Here is a 15,599-nt window from a genome sequence, read left to right as displayed (position 1 = left end):
AGGCTCCTCAGGAAGAAAAAGGGTTTTATTTTCAGATGCTGTGGTGTCTGGGGGTGCTGAGCAGCCCCCGCCTTGCCCGGGGAGCCGCAGCAGGGCCAGGGACAGTGGGAGGAGGGGAAGGTTGCCGGGCCCTTTGACACAGGGGGGACATGGGGAGGTGCAGCGGGAGGCCTGGGCAGAGCAACGGGCAGGAACCAGGTGGTCTCGGCTGTAGCTCAGGGGCCTCGAAAAAAGCACCCTCGAAATCCACCCTTGGTCACTGAGCCTGGACTTTAACCATGGCCCTGGGCACCCGTCACACGAGGCTGTAGCAGCATGGAGGAGCCTGCTGCGGTGCGTGGAGGAACACCTTGCTCAGTTATAAGCCCTGCTTCCCTCTCTCAGAACGCATCCTCCCCTGGATATTTTGCAAAGAGAGGCCTGATTTGTCTGTGCTGCGAAGTAAAGAAACCAAGAATGAGAATTTCTTTATGGGAGCTCTGGCTGGAAAGTGATCGGCTCTACCATACAACGCTTGCCTTTCCAGTCTCTCTCGAGAAAGCCAAGAATAAAAATTTCAACCCAAGTTCATCCTGTGCTGTAACTTTTGTGTTTGCTGCTATTAAAACTTTGGAAAGGGTCAAATTGATTCCTTTGCTCCGAGAATTGCTGGGAGAAGAGGTAGATTGGAAGGTAGGAGGTTAAATCACTGAACAGTCTGCTCCCAACAGTTGCCAGCAAAGAGGAAAATACAGTTAAGTGAGCCCTTTGCTGGACATAAAAGTGCCCAGAAGATGCAAGCAGAAGACAGGAGGTTAAGAAATCTGAGGCTTTCTCAAGGCTCAAAAGGAGACATACCCAGGGTATTAACAGTTATCTTTCCGAGATTAGGTTTCATGTTAATAACCCGTTTCTCCCTATTGATTGAAAGAAAGGGTGGTGGGTCACAGCCTGTAAACACATAATTAACTCTAATCAAATAAATGGCCAAGATCAGAAACTGGGAAGCATTCAGAGTCCAGCTCTGTCCAGAATCTGTCTAGATCAGGTATTTAATACCTACAGGAACATGGTACAACATTCTCCTGCTCCTCCTTGGGTAACTGGTTGATTGTTAAATAAATACATATTTAGGTCGACACGCTGCCATGTACGTAAGGAGATGCCGCTGTAAATCCCAGCTGTCAAAGGATTTCTCATCTTAACATAATTTGCTTGTAAAGAGATTTCAAATTTTCCCTGGCATATTTATTAGATACGTGATAGTACATGCTTTAGGTTGGTGTTTTAGGCACCACCTTTCAGTGGCTTGCAGAAAGGTTTCCTTCCACACGTTTAGGAGCCACTCCAGTACATGGAAGAACATTGAAATACACATTTTATCGTGCTAATCACTGGAGCCTTCGTGCAGCAGGGGCTATATATTCACAGCAGATATTCAAAGGAGCCCTGCACAAGCACAGATGAAAATGTTTGTTCATTTTCAAGCCCCAGGCCATGGTGTTCCAGCCCAGGAAGTTCTTCATTCACAGCAGCCCTGGGTAAAATCCTGCTTAGACTCATGGGCTGGGGAGGGTTTGGGCAGGGCAAGGTGGGATGCGGGTCCCGGGGTGTGGGTCTCGCCTCTTAAATGGGCGCTGTGACCGGGAGCCGAGGTGAGCAAAGGACTTGCCCACAGCAACTTGCCAGATTTTCATATCTGCAGAGAACCACCAGGATCAACTCTGATGTCCCCCCCATTACGAGCAGATGTCTTTTTGACAGGAGAGGCTGAAGCCCTCAAGCTGGGTTTTTTTAAAAATCTCTTTCCATATGTGCACCCAGCACCACCTCCCAGGGTCCCTAACTAAGCAGGTGTGCCTTTCATGCAGCAGTTTCACGTCATGGCCACGCAGCCAAACCTGCACCCCGCTCTCTCCCCCCCATCTCTTCTCTACGGCCGCCTCGGAGGAGCTGAACTCTCAGAGGACAAATTGTTTATAACCATCGCGCAGCGTCTGTCCCCTGCAAGAACTCCCTCAACTGGCCCCTGCTGGGCTGCGCCAGCGCAAATATCGCTGGAAGGGGAATGACAGGGGCTCGTGCCTGGGGAAGGGGCCGGGGAAGGTGGTGCTGGGTGCTGGCAGCGACCTGTGGCGCTGGGCTGGCGTGGAGCAGCCGGGGCTTTCCCAGGCAGAACCTGCAGCCGGGGACTCGTCGGACGCCAGGAAGGAGCAAATGACATCGGCTGGGCCCGTGTGGAGCTTGGATGCCCTGGACGTGGTGCTCGAAAAAGTCATTACGTCTCTTGCCAGCTCCGCTCTCCTCCTGTTGTTTTGCTGCTGAGGGTCCCCACCACCGCACCCTCCCCACATCCAGTCTCTACAAAATGGAAATGCCGGTACCGCGGCGGGAGGTGGCAAGTCGCACCCTCATAGAGGCGACTCCACCATGGTTGGCCAATGCACGGCTTGGCCGGCCGAGTGCCACCCTCCCTGTCCCTGCATCGCTCCCTCTGCTCAGCACGGGCGTTTTTTTCCAGGGACTGTTTCCTTTGTTTTGCCATCTGACAGGATGCACAGGGACTGGGACAGACTCCCCTCCTCCCCGTTCGCGTCCCTCTCGGCTCTCCCAGCCCTGCTGAGGCTGCCACTGCTCACGTCCAGGGCCACGCTGCTGCACAGCGCAGCATGAGAACAAAAGTGTTGCCCAACGGGGAAAAAAATCTAAAAACAAAAAGCCACACTTGCTGCTTGCACTTCAACTTATTTTACTTAAAATAAAAAGGTTTATTGCCTTTTCATTTCAAGAATCAGCTCCTCCCCTTTTGCTCTTGCTGCATTTCTCTCACCTGCACCCCAGCCATTAGCCTCGTAGTAACTCACACACTGGCATAAAATCAAACAAAGCCTTTTTTTCCCCCCTGGAAACGCTCCTGGGCCATGTCTCAAACAGCCAGGCTTTGGAAAACGCTTGAAGAGGCTGAAGCCACCTCCAGCTCCAGGTCCTGTGCAGAGACAGGCGTCCGCTGCCCGACACGGACTGACGGGCGGATCCACCCGTGCAGGGGCTGTGCAAGGACCGTCCACGGGGTGCGGGTGACTTCAGCCGCCTACAGCCACAGGCCGGGGGCGTTCTCAGCCCTCGCGTTCCTTTGAGAATAATTACCGCACGAGATGGTTTTTTCCCCTCCTTAGGTATTTTTGGCATAATTTCTTTTTTCTTTATTTGCATTCACTCTAATTCTGCAGGGCAGGGGCTGTGTTTAGAGCAGGTGACAAAGAGCTCTGCCCTTTATCATCACACGGCGTGTTGTAGCGAGCTGGAGACTCTAAGAACAATACAGAAATCTATTTCATTAACTGCAGATACTGCTCACCTCCAATTATACAGCTGTATGAAAATTACTAAGTGTGAAATATAAAAAGGTTGTCTTGTAATTGAAACCTTTTTTTAGTTAAATTTTGAAATCAATAAGAAGAAAATTAAAAAAGAGCAGTTTGATAACACTTACCCTGTTTGCTCAATATCTAGCTACAACCACCATGAAAAGCCATTTACCCTCTGATACTTTCTGCGGGAAGGAAAACTGAAGACTTTCCTAGCTTACTTGCTTGAAAATACAGTATTTCAGCTAAGCACAAGATGAGGCAACACGTCTGAGCAGAAACACAGGATGCATCACCGAAAGGCCAAAACTCTGGTGATGGCGGCCGGCAGGCAGGGCTCCTCCACCCTCCCACTCCCAAAAACTGCCGTGCAAAAAGGCTTCGCCCACACCCTCGGGCACCAAATCCCTGACGCTGCCCTGGTGATGCCTTGATGTGGGCTGGGGACGAGCCCGGGCCCTGCGGGGAAGGGGCCGCGGGGCCCGGCCGTGGGCTGGCACCCTTGGGTGGTGCCGCATGGTGCTCCCTGGGGAGCACTGCATAATTGCCTGCTCAGTGGCTCAAACGGGAAGAAAAGGCTCGTTTTCCCATAAATCTAGTCTCTTTTCTCGGGTGGGAGATCCCAGCAGATGGTTTGGTGGAGCTGTGGCTCCAGGTGGGTAAAACGGTACCCAATGGCTGAGCCCCAACGTGTGGATGGGGCAAAAGCCCCGGGTCGCACGGGGTGTGCTCGGGTCACGGCGGCTCCTGCAGCCTCCAGCACGACCCAGACTGCAAAGACGAGCCCTCGTATCTGGCGCTGCTAAAGCGGAACAAAACATGCTTTAGGGGAATTTCCTCACTCTGCTCTGATATTTACTTTGCTCATTAATGCTGCTATTTTAGTTTTGTCTCTATTTCTTGCCCTGTAGGACATGCATTATTTTGAGTGTAGCAACGGATTTTGGGGGGAGTTTTTCTGAAATTTTGCAGCGAGACACATGGGACATTGTTAACCCCTTGTTTCCTGAGGACACGTGCCAGGCTCCCAGCCTGGAGACCTCTCTGGAAACGTGAGGTGTGACAAAGACCTTGCTCTTTGACAGGGCTGCCTTTCTCTGCTCCCCTCCCTGGCTTTAGGACCAAAAAACCATCCTGACCCATAGTCCAACCTCACCCCCAGCACAGGACCGGTGGAGCTTGTCTGCTTGGGAGGGCTGTAAACTCGTGCTGTGCAACTTGGCCTGGGTGATCAGCGGGGAGTTCCCCATCAATCTGGGTCGTTCTCAGAGAGGACAACGCCTGGGCACGGAGGACAGAGTTCATATGTGCCACTAGCCTGGATCGGCGTGTCCTAAGATCTGCCAGACCTATGTGGTTAGGGCAAAAAGACCTCAAGGTGATGAGCAACACAAAGATCTGTAGAAACTCTCCACCGCTGTTATCTCATGCTTTTGTTTCAGATTTTGAGGTACTTTTTGCTAAAAGCTCCACCACGTGGGTTCGTGTGAAGCTCGTCAGGCTGTCAGCTCTCCTTGGAAGAATCAACACTTTTAGCATCTGCGAGACAGCGGAGGAGAAGCTACAAGAGGCAGCTCCTGAGCGTGCAGAGCTAACAGCAGATAAGAAGGGCCCGTGTTAAAAGAAAAAACGTATTATTTTGCTAGTGACGCTACAATTCCATGGCTGTTGACCTGGCAGATTTGGCTGCTGAGGGTTGTCTGTACCACCTCGTCCGCAGGAGCGGCACTGACGCACAGCAGACGCTTCAATGACCACCACGACCAGAGGCTTTGGGAGGGAGCACGGGCATCTCGGACCGAGTCCAGCCGTCTGTGCCTGCCCTCTGCACCACGGGGCCAAGTGGTTGTGCTCCCAGCACCATCAGGAGAAGACGTGTCACCCCCCGACCATCCTCATTGCCTCGCAGCGAGTAAACTACATGCTCCAGACAGACAGAATATCAGCAGGGCAGGTTCCCCCGCACCCCAAACCCTCCTCAAACCTGCGCTCACTAACTAGCAAATACCATCACCTCCGCAGGGGCTAGAGGTCTGAGTACACTCCCCAGTATGCCAGCTGCTGTGCAAGCTTCACCCTTCCTGGCTCCTAGTATTTTATTTTTTTTTAAAAAAAGAATACCACTAGTGGGCTTCCTCCCTCCACATCCACGTGTTTTTAAGAAGCCATCATGGTGAGATAGCAGACCCGAAATGCAGACCCTTGTCTTGTCTAGGTAAGCCAGATCTCATAGTAGTTAATTTTATCAGCATAGCGAATCCTACCTTTCAGCTGGTTGAAATTCAGTCTAACAACTTCATTTGCTCTGGTTCAGTACTGGCATTTTAAAATATAAAAGTCTAACTGCAAACTACCGTCTTTAATCCAGCCTTCAGAACGTGGGCCTGAAATTTTAAAACCACACAGAAGAAGGGCTTTTCTGCTTGCTGTATTTGCTATCTGAATATTGCAAATTATTTTAAAAACAGAGTTGTACATGTATATCAGATATCATTTGAAGTAATGAGTGTATTTTTCTAATCTTCCCAATGCCAACCTAACAACCCATTTCCAATATCATGCATAATAATTAATTTGTTTTCTGTATAGTAATAAGATTAACAACTTCACATTTACACGGGGTACTGAGTTATGTTCAAATAAAATAAGTTCTAATGAGAAAAATTGGAAGTGGCAGCAAATCAATGTTCCACTCAGCAATCCAGGTTCATGTGTGTTTGTCTATCTTTTCTGCATGTATTTTTGTCAAGATTCCACTGTAAACAAGATAATTTCTTTCATGTTGGGTTAGCCTGGGTAAATATGTTTAATGAACAACAAATACATTGTAAACATTGAAATAAATCTAAATACCTCAGAAAACATCCTGGAAACTATAGGGTGCTTCAGCAGATGTACAGAGCACTAAATACGAGGCTGCACTGCATGAACTCACCGCACAGAGCTGACACCAGCACAGCTTGATTTCAGCATAATTCCTAAGTGCTTTATTTTAAAAGATCCACCTGCCTATTTCGAAGGAGCTTCTTTTTGTCAACAGGGCCAGAAAATTTGCCTTTTTAAAGTAAAATATCGAAACACTAGCAGAAATCAATGAATTCTAACTAAGCAAGACAAAGATTAGAGAGATTTCTAGTTCTTTCTAGAAATCAATATTCACAGAGGAGTCAGTGCTAAAACACACAGCAGCGACTGAACCTAAACCTCCAGGATTTATCCTAAAAGACTCCAGGATTTACCCTAACACCCCTTTTCCTGGGACTCCCACTTAAGCCCACGCCTCTCAGGCAGCGCAGCAACCAGGTGACCAGCGTATTTCTGCAAATCATGTGAATGAGTCATTTTACTTGAGCATTTCTGTACTAACACTTCAGGCATCCCTCTGCCTTCCCATGAGCAGGGAACTTGACACCAAAGGAGCAGCAGGTCTCCACCACGGTTTATAGCCGAGGCAGCCATGCGCTGCCTGTTGCGACACCTGTGACTCCCTCGAACGCCAGTGAAGCCCTCTGTTACTAGGCAAAGCCCCTACATCTTTCCAGGGCAGGATGCTCACAGAGGGTGAAGGCACTTTCCACGCCACCAGTGCAGAGGTAATTGCTGGTGTCATCTCATCCCAGGCAGGAGCTGCTCAGAAAGGGGAGCCGGGGGTTCCTGGTCAGGACGTTTCTCCAGTCATATCTCCACCAAACCCCAGAGGAAGGTATTCTCCCAGCCAGTGGGAGGGATTTTGTCCCTTATCCTTTGTATTCTGCGTGACTGGGTATCAATCAGCTGGGGGTGAGCAGCCACATTGTGCATTACCTGATTGTATTTTCTATTATTGTTATTGTTTTATTTTATTTCAATTCTGAAAATGTTTTTATCTCAACCTATGAGTCTCCCTTCACCTCTCCAATTGCATCCCCCATCCCCCATCCCCCGGAGCAGGAGGAGGGTGGGCAAGCGGCTGCGTGGGGTTGAGCTGCCGGCCGGGTTTAAACCACAATGGTCATCTACAAACGCACCCCTCTCTGCTCCCTGAGAGGAGAGCCCCTGCCCAGAGGCAGACCACGGCTGCTCTACGTGGCTGCAGGTGACCCAGGGGGAGGAGAAGCAGAGGAACTCATGTGCCACCCAGCAATCAAGACCTGAACCTCTGGGTCCTGTAAATGAGACAGGTCCTGCGCAGGAGGGACTGAATCTGCCACTGTGTGCTCCATCAGCACCAAAAATTGCATTTTCTGCCTCCCCAGGATCATCCCTGTGGCTGTGGGGCTGCACTGGTCCCCATCCCTGACGGTGGCCCTCCAGCTCCCCACGCTGCAGACACCTTTCCTTTCCTTCTATTATTCCCAAGGCCACATTGATATTTGATGAACACATTTTTGCCAAAGCTCCCCACACTCGATCCTGTGGGCCAGATCTAGTTGGGGAGGTGGGCAGGAGGTCCCGCGAATGACCCCAGAGTTGGGGAGGTCTCTGCGGTGGGAGGCAGAGGTGGGAGCTCCCTCTCCCGTCATCTCCCACCGCTCCGGAACTGCCACATTCAGCTCTCAGCAACGCCGGCAGCTGCACGGGTGCTCTGGGGAACCTGCAAGGAGCAGCACAGCAAAGCCGACCAAAGCCACTCGCTACCAGAAATGTCTCCTGGCCTTGCTGCACATGTGGGCAAGGTAACAGGATGTGAACATCTGAGTCCAATTTCCAGAACAAGCCTTTTCCAGCACACCATCCTGCCTTGGCCACAGTCTTGGGTTGTAGGGTGAGCCAAGAGGGAAGGGACGCGTCACCGAGGAAAAGTACTGGGTTACAACCTGCATGTCCCCTTTGGACGTCTGCTTTACCATGGGAGATGGGACTCAGAGTCCCTGTGTCTGCTTCACAGAATCCCAGAACCATCTGGGTTGGAAAAGCCCTTGAAGCTCCTCCAGTCCAACCATGAACCTCACACTGACTGTTCTCAACTCCACCAGATCCCTCAGCGCTGGGTCAACCCGACTCTTCAACCCCTCCAGGGATGGGGACTCCCCCCCTGCCCTGGGCAGCCCATTCCAACGCCCAACAACCCCTTCTGCAAAGAAATCCTTCCTAAGAGCCAGTCTGACCCTGCCCTGGTGCAGCTTGAGGCCATTCCCTCTTGGCCTGCCGCTGGGTCCCTGGCTCAAGAGACTCCTCCCCCCTCTCTGCACCCTCCTTTCAGGGAGTTGTAGAGGGCCATGAGGTCTCCCCTCAGTCTCCTCTTCTCCAGACTAAACTTCCCTTCTGCTTCCCTTCTGTCACCCGTGGAAAGCCTCGGTCGGGTTTGCCCCAAGAAATGTCGCGTGACGGTGGGACCTGCCGAGGCCAAAGTGGGGCCAGACCCCGTGCTGGCATGGTGGGGCAGGGTCCAAGGGCAGCTGTGCCTCACCGCAGGGACCAGCCCCAGCATCGCCAGCGAGGCTCCGAGACTGGCCTGGCCCTAACTGCTGGCTGGAGAATGGTGAAAATGAAGCAGCTATTAATAGCTTGTTTGTATAGTTTCCGGTGTACACACATGTTTCCTTGCCTAATTATAGGTGGTTCAAGCTTCACTGCCTAACTGAGCACGGCCGTCACTTCCCATGAGATCTTCACTTGCTTACACCTTCACCAGAGTTTAAGAGTTTGGGCCAAAATTTTCCACACCATGTATGTGACTCAGACTATGGTTTGGTTTTTGGGGGGTTATTTTGTTTGTTTGTGTGTTCGTTTTCTGAAAAACCTTTGATAAAAAGTAACTTTCTCAAAAACACAACAATCATTGCTGTATTCCTACCACAACTCTTTTTGCAGAATTATTTTGCGTTGGAGCACTGCTTTGACCGGTTTTTACCATAAGAACATCACACTTTTGCGGCAGGGGACTCCTCAGGGTTACACACCTACTTTTCTCCACGGAAGGACATACATGTTTGAGGACACTGTAAACTGCTGGTTCATACAGGGTCAGCAGAGATTAGGCAACTGGCTGCTCAAACACCCGAATTTCCACCTACGCTGAGCAGCATCTCAGCTTCCTTCCACTTCCTTCCTCTCCCCGGCCCAGCCATGTGTTGATTTCATAAGGTCAATGAGTAGTTTGTTCAAGCGTGGTCTGAACAGGGCGTCCCGGGAAGGCTCTCCCCTTCGGCCTTGCCTTTGGCCTCCCAGGGCAAGAAGGGCGGTTCAGCAGGTCACCAGAATTTGGTCCTTTCCTAAACACCGGTACTTGACATCAGGACCGACATGTTCTGTACACACAGTGTAGCCTGTCTGCCCACTGATAGCAGCCAGTCTGTCTCTCCAGCACATGGAAGACGTGCCTAAGAGGTGTTCCGAGATATTTCTTGTCTACTAAATGCAGGGGATTCGACTAAACAGACCCAGTGGTTGCTTCCTCCAGCTGCTTCTAGAATCATAGAATCATTTAGGTTTGAAAAGACCTTTTAAGTTCATCGAGCAGGGACACCTCATCTCCATCACCTTGCTCCAGCACTGTCCTATGACACCCTTCCACTCGTGCTATTCTGGACCACCCTGCTCCTAGCGACATGGAATACCTGGGCAGGGTTGGTTGCCCTGAAGAGATCAGCAATTTTAGCTAATTCCATTGCTGAAATAAGTAGCAGGTCAACAGGATGCTCAGCAGGATGTTGAGCTGGGTATCTACTACTTATTTCAGCAATGGAATTAGCTAAAATTGCAGTGTTTAAAATAGTTCTACAGACATCATCATGGCCATGACGTTCTTGTGCTGGCAGATGTGTTTTACCACCCCTCTTCCCATCAGCTCGGGGCGGCGCTGCCGGCCTGTGGCTCTCACTCCTCCACTGGCACAGCAGCCATCGCTGACTGGCGTCCCCTTGCCCTGGCGAGAAGCAGAGAGCTTTGCCTCCCCTGTCACATGCTGCCCCCGAGCAACTGCCTGCTTTGCCTAGGCTTAATAAGTCCCATTTGCCTTCAAAGGAGACATGGTGTTCTGCTCTCACGGTGTCCCTGGGGATGTGCCTCTGTGGTCTCCACAGCAGAGACCAAACACCCTGAGGCACCCACAACTGGACATGGTGCAGAGCTGCTCTCCCACGGACACTTCGCCACCACAGAAAGTGACTCCACTCCCAGCAAACAGGCTCGCACGCTAGCTTTCTGCATTTGTGATGTGAAAAAGAGAATCCAGAGGCCTTCGGTCGTGAGCACCAAAGCTTTGGAGCCTGGAAATGCCGCCACAGGCCATCCCTGCGGCCCTGCACGTCCCTCCGAGCAGCGGGAGCTCTCCTGGAAGGCAGGAGGGTTGCAGCTGGGCTGGGGCTGACTGGACACTGTTAACGACACCATTCCTGCTCCGTTTGTCCTCCTGAAATGAAAAGCGAAGGGAGAGGCAGTGGGCTGTGAGGTGGCCTCGTGGTTAAAACTGCGGCATCCGAACTAGTGGCTGTTGGCTCTGGCAGCGCATCGGCTGTCACCTTTGTCCGCTCAGGCCACTCTGGGCTTGCTTTGCCTCTGCAGTGGCCTTACTGGCCGTGTTACCACTACTTGCTCTACACCTCGGTGCAAGACACCTGGGGTCTGGCCCTGTCAGCAGCCAGCAGCTGCCGAGCACCATTCAAATCAAACCTCGCCTCGCAAACGCACAGGGGAGCGGTGGCTGAGCTCTGCGGGGTGCTGCGGGGGGCCGGGCACCTCCCGGCACAGGTCCCTTCTCTGGCTGCAGACCCTGAGCCTGGGGAGAGCAGGGCCACAGGTCTGCAAACGCTCAACCTGGCAATGCTGACCACGGAAAATCCCAACACTCTGGGTAGTGCTGGTCTGCAGCCCGGAGGCTGGCACAGCGTGGTCCCAGGGCTTCCCCCGGGTCCTGGTGAATCCACGCGGCAGCGGCTGGCATGCCGTGTGCTTGGGTGTTGTCAAGCTGGTTTGCCTGGGGGGTTCTGCACAAGGTGCTGTTCTGCCTTAACACCCTGGGGTGTTAAAAATTGAATATCTGCAGGAACGGGCTTGAGAGTGAGGAGATGCTGAGAGCTAGCTCTGCCTTCCCTGAGTCCCTGCATCATCTCTCCTGGCCTGCCCACCCTCGGGGTGAGACGGGGGGGGGGATCTTCATGTGAGATCTTCTTCCCATGAACAAGAACCACGAAGGCCACCAAGAAGAAACATGGTGCTGGAGTCGCATGGAGTGGGACATGTGGCTTACTCCCCCAGCCTGGTGCGGGTGTCTCTCCCCCCACCGGGTGCTGCCCGATGAGGTCTGGCTGTTCTGGGGGCCCCCTGACTCAGAGCCACTATATGGTGCCCTCCCTCTCCTCTGCCAAGTCCTCAAAGAGGCTGCAGTCTCCCCGGAGGGGTGGGAGGGCTGGGCAGGGTTCCTCTTCCACAGCTGCGCCTCCTGGCTCAGCTGGGTCCCAGCACCAAGGCAGGGACCGATGTGGGATACAGAAAATAGAAGAGGGGTTCACCTCGGGGCAGATGGGGTAAGCTGGAAAACTCGCTGGGTTTAACTGGAAATCCTGGTGCGCAGGAGGAGGGTAAGCTGGAACACAAGAGGTAAAGCTGCCTCTGCCAGGGGCGTGCGTGAGAGGATGGCTTCTCTCAAGGACTGGTTCGTGTGGGCGGATTGATGGTATTTCTCTCAGTTTTCTGACAGAACAGGTAAAATCTCCACTGACGCTGTTTCCAGAGTGGGAGCGAGGTGAGCAGTCATGGATCTCTGGTAGAGAGGAAGAGAGATTGCATGGTAAAGAGGGGAGGATCGGGGGGAGGGGGGTCCCATGGTGACGCCGCGCTGGCGCGTTGGGTGCCACACTGCTGCGGGGTGGCCAGCCTGGCTCTGTGCTGCCAGGACAGGTCCCATCCTGCCCTGCCCCACTCCGCCTGGACAGCGACCAGAGGAGGGGATGCAGAGAGGAGCCACACAAGGTGAAAGGGCTGGAAACCTGGTGGGGCCCGGCTGCGTGGGCTGTTTCAGTTATCAAGGAGATGGTGAGCGCTGTCTGTAAGTGCCTTCTTGGGAAGAAGGAATTTGGCAGAGGGGTCTGTTCGGTGCAGCAGACTAGCTTAGAGCCTGACCCGGCATCTGGAGCAGACGCCTGATGAACACAGGCTGGGAATAAGGTTTTGAACCGTGAGGGTAATTCACTGCCGGGGTGATTTACTGAGCGGCGTTGGAAAACTTTAAAGGAATATTGATTTTGTTGCATGGTACATTTTTCCCCGAATGGGGAGTTTTCATCAATTGCTATGGGAGCTACCAGGAAATTGTTTAGGGGAGCTGCATGCTCTGCACTGTCTGGGTCACACCTCCCCCTCATGAGGATTCTTCCCACATTTTTAAGTACCCAAATGTCCATAATGATTCCCCAGAAACAGAAGGCGGCATTTCAGGTCAGTGCTAAGTCAGCCAGGAACATATATCTGTTCTGTGGGGCAGCACCGGGGGAGCAGCCCTCTCCCCGCTGAGGGCTGCGATCCCAGTGCTTCCCGGGTTTTCCGTGCTCGCCTCCCCTCGTCTCCCCGCGGGGAGGAACACTTCAGAGAGCTCCCAGAAATTTTGTTCCCGCAAGCATTAAAAATTTCATCAGCCCAGACAGAACGACTCGTGGGAAAAGCAATGTTAGATGAGACCAAAATCTCAGTGGTAGAATAACCAGCCAGGAATATGATATTACTTTGCAAATGAGGGTATTTACCAGCCTACCCACCCGAGCTAAAGTCACTGCTCCTTCTGATCGCTGCTCCCTCAAACCGTCCTGGTAAAGGGAGAGACATGGCACAGAGTGACTACTCCAGATCTGTGCTAAGACCCTTGTTTAAACACCTGGTCTGACACACACTTAATGCTAACAAGTAAATAAAAGCCTGCAGTTCGAGGTACTATGCAATGATACTTGCAAAATAAGAAGGAGAAATAAGCTTGCATTAAGCATTGATACGCACATTTTTTTCAAGCACAAGTGACATGTGACAATGCGGATTTGCCCTCTGAGATGTCAGAGTTTAATGAAGTAGGAGAAATCCTGCAGAGAGTAGCACAGGACTTAGATTTCTCCTTATGAGGATTAACTTCATAACCCTGTTTGGGAAAACAAACATTTTCTTTGGTAAATGGAAGCTGCCCACTAGCTCAGGACTGCCTTTTACAGCCACTGCATGGATTATTTTCCCCTCTGCTGGCCTGCTCCTGATGATAAAGCACATATTCATATCTGAATGCACAATCCCATTGGTAACAAGGCCCTGAGGTCCCTGCAATGATAGCCCGCTTCATGCAGAAGGTCCAGCGTGTCTTTCTTTCTCAGGCAAAACCATTCGTGCTCACATTTACATCTTTTTCTGGACCTAGTGAAGATCTGCAGCATCGGGGAGTGCACTGGAGGGGAACCTGTGGTTATACAGTAGATCGCTGTAGCTCGTGCTTGTAGTGAAAGGTGGCCTTGCCCGTCGCTTCCTGGACCAAACATGCAAGACGGAGATCTTGCCGCAGCCTCAGAGCGTTGCTTAAGCATTGCCGAAACTACTTGTCTTTGCTTCATTTCCCAAAAGAGACTCATTCAGCTATTTCATATTAGACTGGGTAGTTCTGCTCACGGACTATTCCCCTCTGCCCCCAACCCTTCCGACGACAGGTACCACACGGCACAGCATCTGATCGGTGGACTCAGTGGCGGGATGCAGATGGGTGCCCCCTGTGGACCCCTTATCTGGCCGAATTCCTGGTTGCCACATTTCCCAGTCGAACTGGTGCTCAGGCAGGGAGTGGAGCAGACTGGGTGGGAAGAGAAACGCATTCACTCTGGGGGGAGAAAGTGGCTTTCACAGAATCCCAGAATCATTCAGGTTGGAAAAGCCCCTCGGGATCATCGAGTCCAACCCTCAGCCCAACTCTACAAAGTTCTCCCCTACCCCACATCCCCCAACATCTCACCCAAACGACCCTTAAACACACCCAGGGATGGGGACTCCACCCGCTCCCTGGGCAGCCTATTCCACTCTCTGACCACTCTTTCTGGGAAACATTTTTTCCTCATGTCCACTCTGAACCTCCCCTGTTGCAGTTTAAAGCCGTTCCCTCTTGTTCTGTCACTAATCATCTGTGAGAAGAGACCAGCACCAACCTCTCTACAATGTCCTTTCAGGGAGCTGTAGAGTGATGAGGTCTCCCCTCAGCCTTCTCTTCCTCACACTAAACAGTTTCCTGGGGCAACTCCTCTTTAGTCTTCCATCAGACTTCACTAGGAAGTCCCCACTCAACCCTTCACTTCAGAATCTCCTACAGAAAGAGGAAAACGGCCCGTCACCTTCCCAATGAACTGCAGCAGGTGGCACACACCGGGGAGATGTGAAATGAACATGGCGGAATAAAGGCGCTTGTCGTCTGCACAAAAGACAATGGCCGACCTTCTGCCGGCCGTGGCAGGTTTTGGGTGAGGGCTGCGGAGAGCCCCAGAGCCCACGGACCAGCGCTGCTGTGCTGACCACGCGGCAGGCCCTCGCGGCCGCTGCACACCCTGTCATCAGCTGTTTGGTTGTAAAGGTGGGGATTTAAGAGCACAGTAAATGGCCACTTCATAAAGCAGTCCCGAAAGTCTTCCGGCGTGGTGTGGTGGCTGTGGCTTGAATCGCTCTTTCCAAATTTGCTCCTGAACTGTCTCCAGGAGTAAGTTCTGTGCTGAAAATCAAGCCCAAGTGCCACCATAGTTATGCATTCTGGTGAATTTTTAGCAAGAATGTCATCAATTAGCAGTTTCTCTGATAAGTAGTGGAACTAACCAAGTCTACAACTTTCTTCCCTGTATCCCTATCTGCCTCATTCACCCCAGTAAACCCAGTTTCCTTCACACATCTCCTCTGGCTTTCTGCACAACCTCCTCTTCCTCTCCACTCCCGTGTCCCCAGTATTTACCATTTCACAGATCCTGTTTCCGCAGTGTCCTTTGAGGGCCCTCCCAACCCATCTTCACCCCCTCTAACCAGCATGGAGCAAGAGGCAGCCTGTGCTCTGGCTGGTCCTGGACCATGTCCAGGCCAGGACACCACACAGACCCTTGCTGAGCCCATTCTGGAGCCCTGTGACCAGTGAGGGCACCAGTCTCTTCTCTCTTCCCCACATAGATGTTGTTTTTCACAAAAAGCCTGTGAGCTTAACTCCTCCCGAGTTCCTCACCACTCTGGTGTGTCTGACCAGAGTTGGTGGCCTGTACAGCACAAGGGTGGAGAGCAGGACAGGGAAGAGGAGTGAGCAATGACTGATGATACAGTTGCATAACTCATTTTTTAGGG

This window comes from Strix aluco, chromosome Z (genome assembly GCF_031877795.1).
Source record: "Strix aluco isolate bStrAlu1 chromosome Z, bStrAlu1.hap1, whole genome shotgun sequence".
Classification (NCBI taxonomy): Eukaryota; Metazoa; Chordata; class Aves; order Strigiformes; family Strigidae; genus Strix; species Strix aluco.
The sequence above is the reverse complement of the archived record's forward strand: the minus strand, read 5'-3'. Positions refer to the sequence as shown.